Source organism: Taeniopygia guttata, chromosome 4 (genome assembly GCF_048771995.1).
Source record: "Taeniopygia guttata chromosome 4, bTaeGut7.mat, whole genome shotgun sequence".
NCBI lineage: Eukaryota > Metazoa > Chordata > Aves > Passeriformes > Estrildidae > Taeniopygia > Taeniopygia guttata.
Genome location: NC_133028.1, coordinates 18,824,661 through 18,843,894, shown reverse-complemented (window position 1 = coordinate 18,843,894; position 19,234 = coordinate 18,824,661). Strand labels below are relative to the sequence as shown.

At 35.5% G+C, this 19,234-nt stretch overlaps 1 long non-coding RNA gene across 1 annotated transcript; it reads left to right on the top strand.

The window, feature by feature from the left end:
- The first annotated feature begins 5,372 nt into the window (after positions 1-5,372).
- Positions 5,373-18,724, top strand: LOC121469872 (uncharacterized). Its single transcript, XR_005980160.2, has 3 exons — positions 5,373-5,510; positions 15,926-16,018; positions 18,587-18,724. It is a non-coding gene; the product is annotated as an uncharacterized lncRNA (long non-coding RNA).
- The last annotated feature ends 510 nt before the right edge of the window (positions 18,725-19,234 follow it).

The following is a 19,234-nucleotide window of genomic DNA, read 5'->3' as shown; positions in this document are numbered from 1 at the left end:
GGTAATAGCTCTTTAGTCTTTGAATTAATGGGGTTTTTTAATTTTACTGAGATCCTTCACATAGCTCTTGGCACATAGGACTGAAGGCTTTCCTCACTCAAGTTCACTACAGATGTTTACCTTCCTGTAATCCCTTCCACAGCAGAAATCACCCTGTTTCTCTGCCCATTTTTTTTTTTCTGTACAGTTTGAATGACTCTTCAACAGCCCCTATAAGTCAGATTAACCCTGCAACAGGTCTTTTAAAAATTCACAGATTTTGACAGCTAATTTTAAGTGAGATCTAATCTACCACAGGTATCGAGAAGCCACAAACCTCAGAGAAAACATTCATTTGTGGCATCTGGGTAGGATGTTTGTTGATGGCTGAAGTATATTGCTATAGTTTTCTCTAAAAATTTAATCAGCTGACCTGATTCAGTTCTCTAGATACATACATGCAGATGCACTCAGAGATACACCTGTTTCATTCAGTGAATATCTACTGTTTATTACTTCAGAATATTTTTCTTTTCTTTCTTCTTACTCTCTGTCCTTTTCATATTTAAATACTTATCTTTGTTCTTTTTCTCCTTACCTCACCCCACTGTATTTTCATCTAAGCCTCACATATCTTGTCCTAATTTTGCTTACCCTTAGTGATATCGCAATGTTACATTTTACTATCTAGAATATCAGAGGAAGAAAAGATTGTAATTTTTTGATAAACAGATTGGTAAGAGATAAAATAGCTAATGATTATCCAGGAAAAAACAGATTAAGTGGACATCCCAATAAAAGCATTATAATTTTCAACTTATCTGTTCTGTGCTAGAAAATACTGCCTAGAATGTGTAAGGATGGTACTTCCTTTGTGTGTCTTTCAAAAATCATTTTGAATACATCAGGGTGCCCTGCCTTTTCTGTTACATGTATTTCATTTAGTATCAGTTCCCCGGTTTACTGAAAACTGGGTTAGGGAAATTCTACACATAGATTCTGCTGCCAGCATATCATAGGGAATTGCAAATGGTACAGCAATAAGCATTGGAATTATAGAAAACACAACTGTGTTTCTACACGTGAGGAATCCATCTACCAAAGACAGCTTCTACTTCTTACAGGACTGCAAACTATGTCCAGTGGGTTAACCTTGACTGGCTGCCAGATGCCCACCAAAGCACTCTCCATTCCTCCTCCCCGGCAAAACAAGGAGATGAAATAAGATGGAAATGTTCACGGCTTAATAAGGACAGGAAACTGCTACATGCAAAACAAACTCTAGCCAGAGAAGATTGATTTAATTTTGTGCAAATTAAAAATAGACTAGAATGGTGAGAAACAGACCAAACTAAATATGCTTTCCCCTCACACCCCCTTCTTCCCTGGCTCAACTCCTTCCTTCACTCTTCATTCTTCAACTTTCTCCCTGCTCTAAGTGGTACAGTAGGATAAGGAGCGAGCGTTGTGGTCAGTCCATAATAACATTCCATCTCTGCTTCTCCTTCATCCCCACACTCCATGTTCTCCAGAGACAACATGGGGTCCTTCCCACAGGATAGAGCTCTGCCCAACCTGCCTCAGTGTGGCTCCTTCCTATGGACTGACGCTGTTCATAAAGTGCTCCAACGTGGGTTCTTTGCACACAGCACAGTCCTTCAGAAACAGACTGCTCCAGTGTGGGTTCTCTACACTCCACAGTTCCTACCAGCAAACTGGCTTCAAGTGGGCTCCACTGCAGCTTCCTTTATGACATAAGCACTTCCTTCAGCCTGGGATCCTCCATGGGCTGCAGTTTGCAGCGTATCTGCTCCCCCCATGTGTTCCATGGGCTGCAGGGGCTCAACCTGCATTACCATGTCCTGCTCCTTGGGATGCAGAGGAATTTCTGCTCTGATACCTGTTAACACCTACTCCCCTTCCTACACTGACCTTGGTGTCTGCAGAGTTGTTTCAACATTTTTTTCTCATGTCTCAGTGCTCTTTTTCACAGCTGCTGTGCAGCGTTTTTTAGTCTTTCAAAAGTACATTTATACAGAGACACCACAAGCGTGACTGCTCTGATCAGCTTAGGCCAGTGGTGGGTCCATTTCAGAGCAAGCTGAAACTGACTGAGCAACACAGGGACAGCCAGGGGCTGTTCTCACAGAAGCACCTTTTAACAGCCCAAATCCTCATTCTCCTGTGTACCAAAATGTGCTTTGCCCTGTTTATAACCTAGACTCTTTCTAAAAGTCACTTGGAATGTCAAATTGTTTCCTCAACTTTTGCATCTAGAGATGCACTGAGAAATGAAAAAACAGTAGCAAACAAAACTTGGACACAATTTTAGCAAGACAAAGGAGCAAAATGAGTTTTGCAGGGTAAATAATGAGCTAAGTCTTTACTGTAACTAAAAAACAGGTAAATTATTAAAAATCTGACAAGCCCTGACAAGTATAAATGTTGCTAATATTATATACCATAAAACTGGGATATACAAGGTTGTAGGACTTTCCAATGGTAAAATGGTCTCATTTAATATTGAGAATCTATCATCAATATAAAAGTAATAAGTAGGCATTTTTCTTAAAGTATTTTATGCACTAAAAATTATCCTTAATTTCAAAGCTATCTGGTTATGGGAACTGATCAAAAAGTGAATTAATGGAAATACAGATAAAAATACATTTGATGCCTATAAACAAGAAAATTGAGCAGAAATGTTCATCTAATTGTAATTCTCAACTGTATCCCTGTCTCTGCTCAGAAAGACATCCTCAGCAAACTGATGATGTCACATATTTTCACATGAATATATAACAGTATTACTGTTAGATAAGCCCAGATTTTAATATTGACTAAGAGGGAGAAAAAATAAACCAATCCAAGTGAATGAAGCATACAAGGAATAGTTTCCCATGGTGTGCAGCAGTTTTATACCTGCTTTGCTTTCACCTGGATTTACAGTGAAAAGACTTGAAGACACCTTCCTCCTGTCTAGAAACTATTTTTCTCTTCTTTTAATTTCCCTGCACTCTAAACAAGAACAGTGTCTCACATTCAAATAATCACTCTGAGTCTAACCATCTCCAACACAGCACAAGGATGTGTTTCGCCATGGAAGTGGCAGCACAGGAACCAGTTTTCAAAGGTGATAAAATGAAGTGGGTAACAAAAGAATAAAGTCTCATTTTAGGACAAAGACAGAACCCTGGTTACCTGTCAAGGAAAAAAATGTTGCTCCTATGAAAATTCAATGGCAAGGTATTGAGATAAATACCATAGAGGACAAAGCAAGGCAAATTACATTGTGTATATTTCAAAGGTTTTAATTTATGAAGCTCACAAAGTAGGCAAGAAGAATACATTTCTTGTACTTGTCATGATGGAAGTTGGTCCTGAGGCAGGATTAACATTGCAAACTGATATCAAATACACACAAGAAATCATGAATATTTATAATAATGTATTTCATAAACACATAGAGCCAATAACTGCATTCCTAGATAACCTGGTACTGTTAAATCTAATCCTTACTTGGATGTTACAAAGAAACTGATGCAGCACTTCTATGTAAAATACCAAGTGACATATTCAAATAAGCTGTAAGAGCTATTGTATCAGGTACAGAAAGTAAATTAAATAACTGTCACTCATTACAAAAGACTTGCTAATGTTTCAGCACCAGACTTCTGTGTCCTCTCAGGGAAATACAGGAATACCTTGAAGGGTGGAAGAAACCACTACTTCAGTCTAAAACTTTGAGCAATAAACAGAAAAAAAAGTACCACATAGTCATATTGTCAAATAACCACTAAATAGGTAAATAGATCAATAAGAAACACTGGCTTAAAAAGATAAAGATAAAACATCTGAACAAAGTAAAGCTTTAGAGACTTCAGGATTTGTGAAGGAAACATATAAAAATGAAAAATTAGCTCTAAAGAAAGAGTTAAATTTAGAAAGGGAAAGGCAGCAGGTGACCAGGCAGGAGGTAGGTGAAAACTCAAACCTTTAGAAGAACCATGCCCAGTTGTTTTCTGGAGAAGCTGCCACATACTCTAGACTTTGGGAAGTCTGACTAAGAAGGAGAAATAAATAAACAGGCAAAGTAGGCAGAGTTTTCAATGTCCCATTAGAACAAAACCAGCACCAAAACAACCAAGAACCCTGACTCTGCCAGGTGCTTCACTCCCTTGCCCCAACAGGGCAAGCCCAGAGCAGAGGCAGCAGGAGAAAACAAAAACTGTTCATTAAGCAGGGGGAAGAATCAACAACAACCACAGTGTTAAAATATTAACTCCCTAGACAAAGGGAATGGTCTAGAGTAACAACAACAAAAACATACAAGGGCATATAATCCCAGGATTTCAATTTTAAATTCTTCAATACTACCATGCTACTACATTACCTACTTTCTCAGTCAGAAGTCACAGCTCAGGGAGGCCCAAAAGGCCTACAATGCAAAACTATCTGTAGTTTTCCTAGCACAGCATGACATGTTGTGGCATCTCAGCTGTTCAAAGAAAAATGTTTTCTACAGCTCCGCCCTATGTTTATTTTCTATTTTGTTCTGCGTGAACACCATCCAAAAAATATTCACAGCAAAATTTCCCTGCCTCTTAAGTCATTAAACTTTTGAAGTGTTTAAACATATCAGGAAGGCATAAATCACCACTCCTCCAAATCACTGCATTTAAGTGCGCATAACATAAAGCATGAGATTTTCTTCAAATAATATATTTATGTTACATGACTTTATCTGCAATTGTTTTACCAACTGCACTGAGCCCACAGAGTGAATTTCCACCAAAAACACATCACTAGCTTTCTGCTGCCATAGTAATTAATTAATAATTTTTTATAGAATCTTAGGATGGTTTCCAAACAAACTTACTTAGAGCAACCAATACTTTGATTTTCTAAACCTCTTGGCTATATCTCATGGCAGGAAATTTTCTATAGCATGTTTCACATATTCAGTCTCTATCTTATATGTACATATAGCCAAATGGATTCCAGCTAAACAGTAAATGAACATGACAAAGTTATTTTGAATAAGTATATGCTACCAAAAAAAAATAAGCTAAAGTAACAAGCCAAAGTTTCAGTAAGTAACATGTAAGAACATGCACACTAACATACCTTTGATTAAGTAACTTCAGTACATTTAGCTGCAGTTCTCAACAGAGTCAAACAAAACCTTGAGGTTTTCAGCAATTTAATCTATTCCAAAGACTGCATAAGTGTAATGTGGCAGTTGCTATAGTAACCACATTTTTCCTTGGAACTCAGAGTAGATACAAGTGTAAGCGATTTCTCCATCTCACTGTCTAAGTTACTGCTGTACTATGATTCTAAGCAGCAACTCTAACCCAGAAACTATCCCGCTTGCTAGTTATTTAAAATACATTTAACATTTTCTAAAATATCCTTTTCTGATTGCTTAATTCTACCCTTCTGTCTACTGCTCTGACATCACACCCTTTCAGAAGTCCTCCAGATGATGATTCAGAAAAATGAAAAAATTTGAACAACTGGAAAAAATGGTAAATAGATCAATTTATAATTTATTAATTATATTTAAATTATATATATATAAATTTATATTTAAATTATATATATCCATATATAATATATATAAATCTGTCAACACTTATTCTTAAAATTTCTGCTTAGAACATTCTTTGAAGTGTAACTCGGTGGCAATGAATCCAAACAAACTGGAATTTTTGTTTAAAAAGTCATTACTTATTGATAGCTTCTGTGAAGCATTTTTCTTTTGTGCCACATTTCCATTTCATTCCCTTACAATCAAAACACTCCAGACTTGAAACCATGTTGGTAATTTACACCTCTGTAAATGCATTTGCAGATTCTGCTGGTTTGACTCCTGGCTTTCTGGTGTAAAAGGTGGAGGTATCATTCTACTTGCATTTAGTTGCCAAAGACTAAATTTGCTAAATATGACAGAGGTGAAAACATACCGTAGAACAGGAATGCTTTTGTTAGTCAATGCATCACCATATTAATGAGCAAAAATGTAGGGGACTGTGCTCTAAAAACTGCATTGTAATAAAAAGAACAATCTGAATACACGTCAAGGATTTCAGGGGTGCTGAGCATCTGCAACTCCAAGTGAAAAGAATGGGAATTGACATCAGTGGAATTATACCAGTTTCCAGCACCTGTGAATTTGGCCTCAAGGTGACCTAATACGCCTTTTCCATCTTTCATTTCTGTTTGATAGCTACAGCACAACCAAAATATTTTCTCCTCTTTACAATTAAACTAACCAAATAAGCTATGTAGAGCAGAACATTCAATGCATTGAGGCAATTTCCTATGTAAGAATGTTCTAAAAAAAAATAATTTTCTTGAATGCCAACTATTCAAATTCTATTTAAAATTCCCATAAAATCCTCCCACGCAACCAAGAACATTTGAAACTCAGATGGTGAACAATCATTTCAGAGTCCACTGCTTGTACTTTATCTGTGGGTGAGTTAATAGAGATTTTCAACTACAATTTTTTGGTTCCTGTATTTCTAATTATAGATTAATAATTTCTCTTCTGCAAAGGGTCTTTTCATTTTAAATTTGTCAGATGTACTAGCTTGGAACACTAGACTTGTAGTAGAAGGTAAAAGTAGGCAAGGCTAAAAATCTGAGTACCATGCTCTACCAGGACTCAATGCAATTGTTTTATGCAGCTTGGGAGGGTTGGTAACAAATTCTCAATGTCCCAAGGAGTTTCACAGGCTTCATGTGGACAAGCTGGCCATGACTTCAAAGATATTAAATGGACATTTCATGTCAGCTGTGACTGCTTGCTACTAAGTACTGCCTCTGACACAAGCAATGCCTTCCTTTATATAATAATAATATGCCTGATAATGTCATGAGCTATCATGGAGTGAGAAAAAATTATCTTGATGTTCTTCACATTCTCCGATTATTCTTATCCCTGGCAGATGTCTTACAGAAAAGAAATGGACATTTTACCACTGCTGTTTAAACCGAACCAGTCCCTAGAAAATAGTTCAAGCAGAAAAAACAAAAATGCAATTATTGCCTTTAAAAGTCTCTGATTTTCAATTTTATCCATAGCAAAAATTATGGTGTTGGCAATGTTGAAAGTAATGATCTATTTCACAGATTTATGGCAAGGAATAATTAATGTTTACAGAGTATCTCAGAGGTAGCAAGTAATGTTGGTAGGATACATTAATAAATACAGAGCCAAAACAAAGCCTCTGAAGTTTTCCTGCTTTTGGAAAGTGAGGGTGTGCGTACTGATCAAGCACAGTGTGACAAAACACTGTTAGTCCACAGTGAATGATGGATAAGACAGATGTCCTTTTCTACTATGAAGACTGGTTGTGCATCCTTCCTAGCTACCAGTCTGAATTAAATTGCATTTTTTAATCTATTCATATGTACAGAGAAAAGGGTAGCTATTTCTTATGTTTCTCAACTATGGCAAACCACCTGTCATCTTTTTTCTATTTGAGTTACTAGATAACAGCTTCTAACTGCACCAGACCTTTTGACAATTTCCTTAAAGTAAATTTGCTACTTCTTATCTAATCCAAATAGCAATAATTGTTCACTATACCTGTCCTATCATACTTAAAGTATGGAGCCACTATTGTCAAACAGCATTTTGACTTCCATGTAGAGAGAACTGCTTCTTGGTATATAATTTCCATTGCTCACAGTTAAAGCTCAGACTCCATTTTGCTAGTCAGTCTCTCATTTAGGGCTTTTTCCCCCTTTTCTTCCTTTAGCTTCTTTCTCCTACACTCAGTATACATGTATCTATTGAAGATTAAGAGCCACAATAATGGTAAAAAACCATTGTTTTGTTTCTTGCAAAGAACTTGGAGATACTGACAGATGAGTTAAACTTGAGTTGTCAGAACATTTGTTTTCAGCTTGAACTCAGGTCAGTTCTTCCCTTAACTTGAAATAGTATTTCTATAACTCAGGCCATTGTGGTAAATCCTAAGGAAATCACCAAGCAAGAACAACCAACATCCTAACACAGCTTAAGTGCTTGTAAATGGATTTCTTCCATGTCCTAAATTGAATTGAAGTGTAAAGATTTATAGCATTACCCTGTGACAACAGTCAGTAAATTAGATGTTCCATTACCCATTAAGGTCTAAAGATTTTATTTATATTGCTTTGTTTTTTAGAATTGTATGATGACCTCAAACAGTAAATAAGTATTATGTCACTATAATGGATTTCACATGTAAATTGCAACTCTATCTTTAATGCAGCTTTACCCAGTGTGCCCAGTTTTAGTCAAATAAATATTCACACTAAAGAAAATAGGCTGTTCTTCCTACTAAACTTGAAGATGGATTAAGAATTCAGCTACCTTGAATGTGAATCTCTTTGTCACATTATGCTAATATTTTCTGAAGACTTCAAGGCCCACTGTTAAAGTTTTTAGGCTCCCACATGAAATCAAGGGGCTTTTATGATGCAACCTTAGGGAATTTAAGGCTTTATTACATTTCAAAATTTACCCAGATATATAGATCAGATTCATAGGGCTTTGGTAGAAAGATTTTTGGTTCTGTCATTTTTTACTATTTAAAGAAATAGCAGCTCAATTTCTAAATATTTAAAAGCAACCATGACAGAGATGTAGAGCTCCAGCTTGGAAATTAAGAAGTTTTCAAATTGATATTTTTTTAACAGAATGAAAAACAAGAACAAAGGAAAAGGAAGGCAGAACTGATAAGTATATACATAATAGCCACATTGGCATTGGCACTACTCTGCACTGAGAGGATAATTTCATCAAGCTATTTGTTGTGCTTTCAGTCTCCTACTGCATTTTTCTCAGTTTGGAAGCACGGGCAATGTAGACTTATTAAAAATGGATCTGTTTAAGAGTCCAGTGCAAGTCAAAGATTAAATGCCATTACATTTTCTCCCTCCTTCATGAGAATGAATACAATGTGCTAGTTACTCAACACAGAAGCTGCTGTACTCTGCTGTACATGGTACAGGGAAGTCATAAAGTGTTACCACCAGCCTGGGAGTGTAACAGTCAATGTCCTTAACTTACCTTTTTTAACCTTTTTAGCTTTTTGTGAACAGAGAGTACTTGTTTTATAGAGGGTTTTTTGAGGTTTCTTCTCTTTCCAAATGGTAGTGTGAGCATTGAAGGATTTTAATTTCTGTTTTGCTTTAGAAAACCACGTCTATTACATGATCATGCCCATGTAAATAAAACAAGGGAATTATGGGTATGATGATGCTTTTACAGAAGTTCTACTTTAGTTAGATATCATTAGTCAGTTTGAAGGCATACATATTAACTGCCTCAAAACTTGATCTATGAGGTCGAGCTGATTTGTAGGGGATCCCCATGTACACAGAACAAGCACAACCGAATCATTTTGCTTTGTTAGAGAGTTACAGTGGTTTCAGTCACCACCATGCACAATACCATTTGGAATGATCTATCTGCTGTTTCCTGATCATTAAGAGTCCAAAATTACATATAAGGTCTTTACACCACAAATTCAATATCAGCATTTAAGTCAACTTACAGGCACTGCAAAGAGAATTTTGAATAGCAAGTCTTATTCTGATGTAAATACATGCGTTTCAAAACATCTCATGGCATTTACTTCAATACACTTTGTCCCAGCATGACATGTTAGATGATATCAGAATCTATGCTTAACATAAACGTAGGAGGTTTTGATTTAATTTTTATGTCTTTTTTCCCACTACTGCCACAGAATGATAATCAGCATCAACAGTAGAGATTTTTTTTTAAATATGATTTTTCAAACTGACATACAATTTACTTTGAGATTGCTGTTTACAGACTACACTGGCCTAAACCCTATCATTGTGATAGCTTATTAAATCTCCCTGGCTCATGTTTTTTGTCTTTTCATTACCATTGCTTTTCTGGTTTCTTATTCCAATATCACATTTTGGTTTTCATTCAGGAGGATTCTGATTTCACTCTATCACCTGCTAACAGCTAAAACAATGTTTTTACTGACTGAAAAAAAAAATTAAGAGAAAAAGGCAACAAGGAGGGAAAGGAAAGGGAATTGACTGCTGGTCTCCCTTAATTCCTCTATAAGGCCTTGGTGAGAACATCACCAAGTTACCTACCATCCTTCTGGTAAGACATGAGCACTCCCACTCAACCAAATTCTGCATGAATACACATTAGTGCTACGTTGATTTCTGAGGACAATGGCCTGATAAAATCATACAATTGTAGTTGCATGATTTAGGTGATATTATGCAAAAACAAGGCATCATGCAGCAGTTGGGGAAAAGCAATTACAAATCTAAATGCACCATCACACAATAACAGTGCAGAGCAAGGTTTACTTAATTGGCAAAACGTTCCGTGGCATTAGAAAACACCACATTGTTTGGTTATCTATCTGCCAAGGTTGTGACTACCAAACATCTTTGCCGTGTATTTCTGGGAACATTGAAAGAAGACTACCTGACACAGCCTGATACTAACAAACACTACTGATATACTAGTCAACAATCCCAAATTTCCTTCAGTATGTGAGAATAATACTAGCAAAAGTTCTACCATTACACCTAGATAACTTTTGCTGATAAATATTTAAACTTCATCATAAGATTTCATATGCATACCAATGAAAACTGCTACACAAGGGTGCTGCAAATGAATTGGCAATATGAACAGAGAAGAAAGATTTCAAAGAGAAATTCATACCTGGCGGTGGTTTTCAAACCTGCCAAAATGCAGATGGCAAGAGGCAGATACAGAGGATTAAATCCAAGTCCATTTTGAAGAATTATTTTATCATGAAACTGCAGAGAAAAGAAAAAGAGGGGAAAAAAAAACAGTAACAAGGATGAATCAGGGATAAAGAATACAGGAATATTTCTCTTCCAACTTTAATCCTACAAACTGCATACAAACATACAAGGCTTTGCAGTCAGACATAAGATTAAATTTCTCATATAATTGCATTCCAGACTATGTTTCTTTCAGGTATTTATCCCCTAATTAGGCCTAGGAAGATGACTAAACATGTTTTTATTTCTATTACCAGTGACTACGTATTGTTAACCACAGATATTGTCAGATCCATCCAACAAAATATGTGTAGCTTACTGAAATTCTGACCTACACTTTTTTTATTTTGTAAATTATGTGGCGCAACTTCGTGTTTTGGAAAACTTCCATGTTTATTCACTTTATAAAAGATAAATTTAGGTGCAATGCACAAATTCTCATTGATGGGCAATTGGTCTTAAAGCTATTTTTCTATGCTACAAATCAGCACAGGAAAAAACAGTCTGCATGTGTCTCTTAGAAATTGTTAAAACATATAAAAGCCATGAGAAAATACTGTGATTTAAATATATTTTAAACTTAACTTTTTCACTATTTCTTTTCCAATGTGTTTCCTTGGGGAAATGCAATGTTTCTTTGCGGAGACGTGTGCAATAATGTAGCTCTAACACTAACTGGGATTTAACTCTTTGAAACAAAAAAATTCTCTTTGGCATTCCAATTTCATAATTGTGGCTGTCAAATCTAACTGCTGAGCTGCTGTCTCAGACAGGAACAGCACAGAGATGAGGAAATAAAGCAATTTTCCAATCAAAAATTTAAGTTCTATTTCATTTAACACCATCTCCTTATGTACTTAGTACTACCAGTTGACATCATAAGCAGCAGGGATTCAGACATATTTGTATCTTGTGTAAAAATTCTGGACATTCTGGACAAACAGATCAAAACACTGAAAAATCAAGTCATATGCAAACAGACTTTAAAAATTCTAAATAAAAAATATTCAGCCATTAGGATAGGGTTCTGAAGCATCTCATAATGCTTAGAATGGAACAAAATACTTATGGAATATATAATACATTGGATTTCTCATTAAATAATTGAAGTTAGAATATACTTCTCTGTATTAACTTGGAATGTTAGTTGCAAATTCTATAATTACCCAGATTTCTTTATTTTTGTATGTTCACAAGAAATAGTCACATTATTCCTATGTATTCCATGCATAACCACACACAACAGCAGCCAGTCACAGCTGAGGACACTGCACATCTCTGTAGAACTGAGTTCAAGACATTGCGAAATACCTGGCCAGCAAAGACAGAGAACACAATGCTGCTGTGTTTATAACTGCACTGAATCTTACATTGTGTGCTCAGAAGTGCCCATTAACCTTGATAGTGCCACGCCAACACAGATACATTGCTTGCACAGACCTTGACAGGATGCTGAAGTCCAACTGCAGCCTCTCTCTGCAGCTCTGTGCTATGCCATGCAAACATAGTCAAGAAGGAAACCTCACAAATCAATGACATTCTTAATTTTGGACAGTTTATTTTCATTCCAGTGCATGGCCAAACTTCATCTCCTTTGGCAGAGGTTAATCCTCTATATCACTCTACTTTCTACTAAAATCAAATGATATGACATGATATCTTGAATATTTCTCTTGATGGCATGTTGAGGAGCTTTGCCAATCATCACCTTTCTCTAATAACTTCCTTAAATTTCAAAATTATGCCTATTTGACTGATGTAGAGTAAATAGGACTCTCTTCATGTGTAAGATAATCCCCCAAGTATTATAGCTCTTCTCAAACACTTAATTATCACTTTAAAACCCTCTTAAAGAGTCAGGTGAATTCTGAAGTGTTCTGTTTGCAGAAAATTATTCATTTTGACTATTTTCTGAATTATTTAAACAGTCCTTAACCTACACAACTGCAGTATCTCACTTTTAAAAATGTAATTTATCTCATAAATCTTTTCATCACAATTTCAAAAAACACCTATGCAGTGCCTTTCAGTGCACATTTACCAGTCTGTTTAGTTTCCTTCAAAAGTTTTTTAACTATTGCCCAGCTACAACACGTGTGCCCAAGGAGGCGTCAATTTTTTCTGTTCCCCCTGATTTCTATGAGAATGTGCAGCAGAGTAGAGGATAGTTTGTGTTAATTTCCCAACTTATGAAAAATAATAAATTTGAACTCACATTCATTATCACTATTGATCATCCTACAAGTACAGCCCCTCATGCCTATTTGTTGGTACTGTTTGAGTGTGAACATACATCCACAGAGCTGCTCACCTTCATGACACAACTTCACAAGAGCCAGGTCTTATTGCCACCACTCATCCAACTACTTATTCTTTTCTTAGAAAACTGTGTCACACAAATGCTGGTTTATGTTGAATATTTTTTACTAGAACTAATATACTATGATAGTCATAATATTGTAAGCAGAAGTATGAACGTAGAACTGTTTCATACTATTTATTGCTAGGTATTTTGTGAGTAAACATAAAGATAAATAGACTCATTTTCCAAACTGAATGCATCTGATGAAAGATCTATGGTGAAATGCCAATACAGACAAACTGCAGGCTGACAAGCAACATATTCACTTCATTTTCTTTCTTTGTGGCTTCTAGGCATTATATGAATACAACATCACCAGTTAAGAGAGCAAAATATCTGTGACAACATAAGGCAGTAAAACATTTCAGCGTCTGCTCTTTTTCTGTATGGCTGCTAAGGGTGACGTGTTAGGCTCTATCTCTCCCTTGCCCAGCAAAGTGAGCCAACAGGGTGACTTCAGCGTAGGACAAAGGAAACTTACTTTGGATGCCATCTCCTCTGACATCTGAAAAACAGGTCACAAAGTCCCAAATGAACAATCACATTGGTTTACTGTTTGATTTAGAATCTGTCAATCTTCTTACCAGCAACTGTTAAGTATATGGGACAAAAAAAAGAAATTCTGATTTAGCAGTAACAGCTGGAGACAGTACAGGCACTGTCAGCCCCAGCCCCACCTAGGTATTCCCTCTTGGATTCCCAGTCACTATTCCTGCACCCAGAGAGCTCCTGTCTCTTGGCAGGTACTGACACACTACAGAGAATTTTGTGCGATTTTCATTCTCCAGATCTGAAAGTTGAAAGAAAAATCTGAACTCTGAAGAGTTTCCACTGATCTGATGAAAGCTGTTGTCACATTAAGCTGACCTGGGCTTTAGAGTCTCACAGAAAGAGTATAAAAGTGTAGCAAACAGAGTCCCTTTGAAAGGGATGCTGCCAATAGGAAAAGCATGTCAGACAGAGGATGCACTGTCAATGGGTTGTTTCAGCTGGTTGAGGCTGTCCCAAGTAACAGAGTAAACATTTCAGCACAGCAGTAAGTCAGGGAGTAAGACTGTTGTACTGATTCTAATGGCCTACAGACAAAATGCTGTTCTAGCTGATTTACCATACTTAGAGAAAAAAGCTTACATTTCTGAATGTCTTTAAGGTTTTCCAAACAGTTTTTGATCTCAAGAGAATCATGAAGAAAGGAAAGTTGCTTCCCTAGTCTGACAAGAGATTGGAGTGCAAAAAATATTTTAAGTTGAAGAGTGAGCTCCATAATTTACAGGGAAAAAAAATCAATTTTAACTATATTTAGTTTCTGTTTACAAGAAGAAATATTTGCTTTGCTTTACTAAATTATATTTGTGCAAGCCAAACATCATTACATGGCTTTGAATAACTCAGAAAACTATTTCCATAGCACTGAATGAATTAAGGAAATAATATCATCAGGACATTAAATACTTTTTTCCCCTCTATTGATATAACTTTTTTATTCTGTCCTTGCTGAACTTTTTGGTCATTCTTTATTCAGGTCATGTCAAATAAGAGAACAGAATAGACTGGTGAGTAGAAGCACTCTAACAAGCAAGATAAGATGCTCCATCACTTTGTGATTAAATATTCAAACATACTGCCCACTGGTATCAACTTAGTCATGACTGATTTAAACGATACACTAAAAAATGTGCTTTAATCTTCCATATAATAAGTTTTAAAAAATTAAAACTGAAATCACAGTTTAAAGAAAAAGCTACCAGACATTTCAGTCATCTTTCACTTGGCTGCATGTTTGCTGTTAAAGTGGCTGGTTTCATTAAAGAACTGAATACAGCCACAAGTGCAATGCAGATTATGATCTAGAGTCAGTAATTTCTGAGCTATTAAATGTCTTGCTGGATACTGACATCAGTACATTAACCAAACTAATGTTCTTCCCAATTATTTTTTGCCTGTGACAAATCTTAGAATGGTTTGGGTTGCAAAGGATCTTAAAAGTCATGTAGTTCCAACTGCCTGCCATGAACAGGGACACCTTCCACTAGACCAGGTTGCTCAAGGCCTCATCCACCCTGGCCCCAGGGACAGGGCATCCACAGCTTGTCTGGGCAACCTGTTCCAGTGCTTCACCACTCTCACAGTGAAGATATTTTTTCTATATCTAATCTAAACATGCCTTCTTTCAGTTTAAATCCATCACCCCTTGTTCTGACACTACGTCCCCTTCTAAAAAGTTCCTCTCCAGCTTTCTTATAGGCCCCCTTTAGGTAGTAGGAGGTTGTCAACACCTTGCCAACAAAATGGAAAAGAATACATATCCTTAATCTGTTCTCTACCACTTCAAGCATTTTTCTTTAAAGTTCAAGTGAGAATATTTAGAATTAATAATAATGATTCCAAATACTATACCTGACTTAGAATACTATCTGCCACTTTATTTCTGCAATATATACTTAGAGTCAGAATTACTTCTTTACCACAGGTTTAATCAATGACAATAGAAAAATATGAGCTTAATGAATTACAGCACATAGACAAAATAACTACATATGGAACTGATTTTTCAAACAGCCCTTTTTCTCTATGAAATATTTCCATTTTAATGAGAATTTTTTGTTCCTGTTAAATAATCCATTCTTTTTCTCCCCAACTATAGTCAAAGCAGAGAGAAGTTAACTGTGAAATTCACTATGATCTTGGGAGAAAATTGATAGACCTTGCTTGACAATTTATCAATGAGTATGTTAATTTCTCCCACCCCATTTCTTTTTTGTTATTTAGGTGGATGATCTGAACAATTTTTTAAAGCATTCATTTATGCTGGGGACAACACAGCCAAATGATTAGAATTTACCTACCTGCATTATACCATCGGTATGTATGGATTCTTCCTTTCTTGATGAAAATTAGGATTCATCTTCAAGAATCAGTCAAATGAAAAAAAAAATCATTAACATTTATTCAAGCATGGGACTGTCAGACAGAAATTTGCTAGTTACGAGTTAATCCCATGACTTTCATGTGCTCATTGATTTATTAAAATTTCATAATAAGGACAAAAATTCTTCTTAGTATAAGACCCACAAAGGTCAATACTATCTTTCTTAGAAAGTAAGTCACAATCATTTATTTTGTATTTAGTAGTATATGATTTTCCAAATATAAAAGAGGAACTACATCACAACTATTAATAGCCATTTCACAAATCAATAAAACCAAGGGCATTAAAATTAAGGGAATCCTACAGGTTTACAGAGCTTTTCACTGCTGCCTTTGCCAGCTAGTCTCAGGTAGCATTGACAGAAAGCTGCTTACCCAGAGCAATCATGCCTATAAACATGAATTCAACTGGCAGTCTCTTTAAATTGTCTTTCAAGTACTTAGAAATATTGCCATGTAGTTGGTATCCATGCTAGAAATGGATGCAAGCAGAGAAATCAATGGCTGAATAGGTGCAGTTTAATCTGGTTCCTGAAGATGATAGCCACATATCCAAGTTAAAACAAGCTGAATAAAAAGGTTGGTCTTCTGATTTCTTCAAGCAGCCATGCACACATTAACATTTTTCAGGTTTAAATTATAAAACCTGTTTCTATAATCTTCTCTAATCAGAAGGTTTTTGCATCCTTCCAATTATAAGAGTTTTTTTAAAAAAAAGATTCTATCTCAGATCATTATAGTCACAGTAATATTACTATCTAAAAGAGATTGAAACATTGTCAAAAAGTATATGAAGTTATTTGCCTTGGCAATATCAAATCTGTTAGGTGAAAGGAATTCCATTTTCCAGATCTTAGACACTGAATTTACTTAAAGCATGACTAGTAAAATGCAGCTCTAAACCTCATATAACTTTGTGGATTTCACTTATATTTTCTTTCTGGAGGATAATGACAGGTACACATTTTGTGAAAGGCATAAAGATAACAACACAAATTCTCCAAGTGTGCCTTTCTAAAAAAAATCCATTGCAGATTTGACACAAGGGGTTTACTTTCTTATTTTATCTGAATGTCTGTTTTCTTTGTGTATTAAATGCTCAACTATACTTAAAACAGCGTTTTCAATTATGTGATTATGCATTTGTGTAGCCCCATTGAACTTCATAGGATTACTCAAGCAGAGAAAAACTTGCAGAATTACCACTCCGCTTTGTCGATAAGAGTTTTTTCAGTTTAAAAAACAGACTTTGTTTCACAGTTAGTTCATTCATTGAGGAATATGTAGTTGCAAGTATTTAAGTTTTTTTTTAATTACAGTACATTATACAATAGAAAAGAAAATATTTCCCTAGAAAAGTGTTTATCTCTATTCTTTAGTTTTACAAGGAGAGAAATGTCGCTGTCTCTACTACAAGAATGACCCTTCTGAATTGGTTTCCATGAAAGTAATCATTGAACATTACTCTGAATCATAAATTGAAGTAAATCAAGTAAAGCCCCAAAGTTTCTCCGAACATAACACAGAAACACATAATAATTTTGAAATTTTTGAAGATACAAAAACAATTTCACTTTCAGGAAAATAATTTTCTTTCTAATGAAAAAACATACATTTTCATTGAGAAAAAAAAAAGGCATCTTTTGTGATCAGTTTAATTTTTCTTTTTTAATTTGTGCCATTATTTAAAAAAAGTTTCCCACAGAAGTCAGTCAAAAAATGACCTGACAAGTTACTATATAGTTAATAGTATTTTCTAATTTATAGATGTAACACAAATACACACAACAAAGAAAAAGTGGCTATACCATAACAATTAAAATAATCTAAAACAAAAGGCAAATGCTAGAATACATTCATTCCCTCAAACTAATCTTGGAAGCTAGGTAAATCATTAGCTACATAATTTTGTCCCAGTCATGTTCCAAGCTGAAGTCATTTTGTTCATGCAACTAGGGTAATTTGATCTTGATAGAGAAGCATGAGAATTTCTTTGAACTAAGTTCTGTCCCAAAATATAAGTAAGAGTGTTTTTGTGTCCCCCTGCTTTTTTTTTGATCTGCTACTTGCAGGTTTATATATCTATGTTCCAGCATGAACTCCAACAAAATTGACCATCCTGGTATTGATAAATCTGCTCCAAATAGCTCATTAAGCTTGAAATCACACTTGGAAGCATATATTAAAAGTGGGAATTACTTGCCTTTAATTTGAAATATTGGACTAAAACTCAGAAGATTTGTGTTCATTCCTGGCTCTGACAGACATTTTTTGAGTAATTTAATCTTTCTGAGACTGAGGTCCCCAAGTGTAATACATCAATTTATAATTATTATCTGGAAGGTAAAGTTCTTTAACTCCAGGTTTGCTCCTTACTTTCTGTATGTACAAAAATTTTAGACAAAATTCTTGTCTGGTCTTTCCAGATACTACCATAAGAAAAAAAGTATTTTTGTTCTCAAAAACAACATATAAAAATCTTGTTTTATTTACCTTTCACAGGACCTGACACCATAGGCACTGGATAAAATGTTTTCTTCTCTGAAGTTAATGGTTAAGTTGCTCTTGCCTTCAACAGAATGCATAATTTCACAGATCATGTTTGCAAAAGATCAATTAACTGGATTTTTCATGTTTTCCTCTTCTTGTCTTAATCAGCCTGCAGTAGCTGTAGCACTGCTATTTCTGCATCAAGAGAGTTTGGACTTGCTCCTGCTTGCACTGAGCCAAGTCTCTGAAGTGGCCCAGTGGGAACAAAACAAATCCATTGTCAAATTCAAGCTAGGAAACTAATGATGAATCATTATTAAGAGCTACATACAGACATAGCAGCAGGAAAAAAACAACTCCATTTTCAGACTAATTTAAAGAACAGTCGCTATCAAGGCTACCCTAATGATTGACAATTCACTTTATCAGTTAAAATTAAAGTCAAAATCATTATACCTGACCATGATCATTAAGTGACAGTGATTGTCAGACTAAGACAATGCCATCTTATCTGGATATGCCTCTAAAGTGATTAGGGCCTCATTGGACTCTATAATCCAGATTTTAGGTCCCTGTACTGGCACTCAGCCAAACATTTTATTTTCAGGAAACCAGCCTGGCAATCACTTGGCAAGCACTCAGTTTACAATTTTCAGGTGT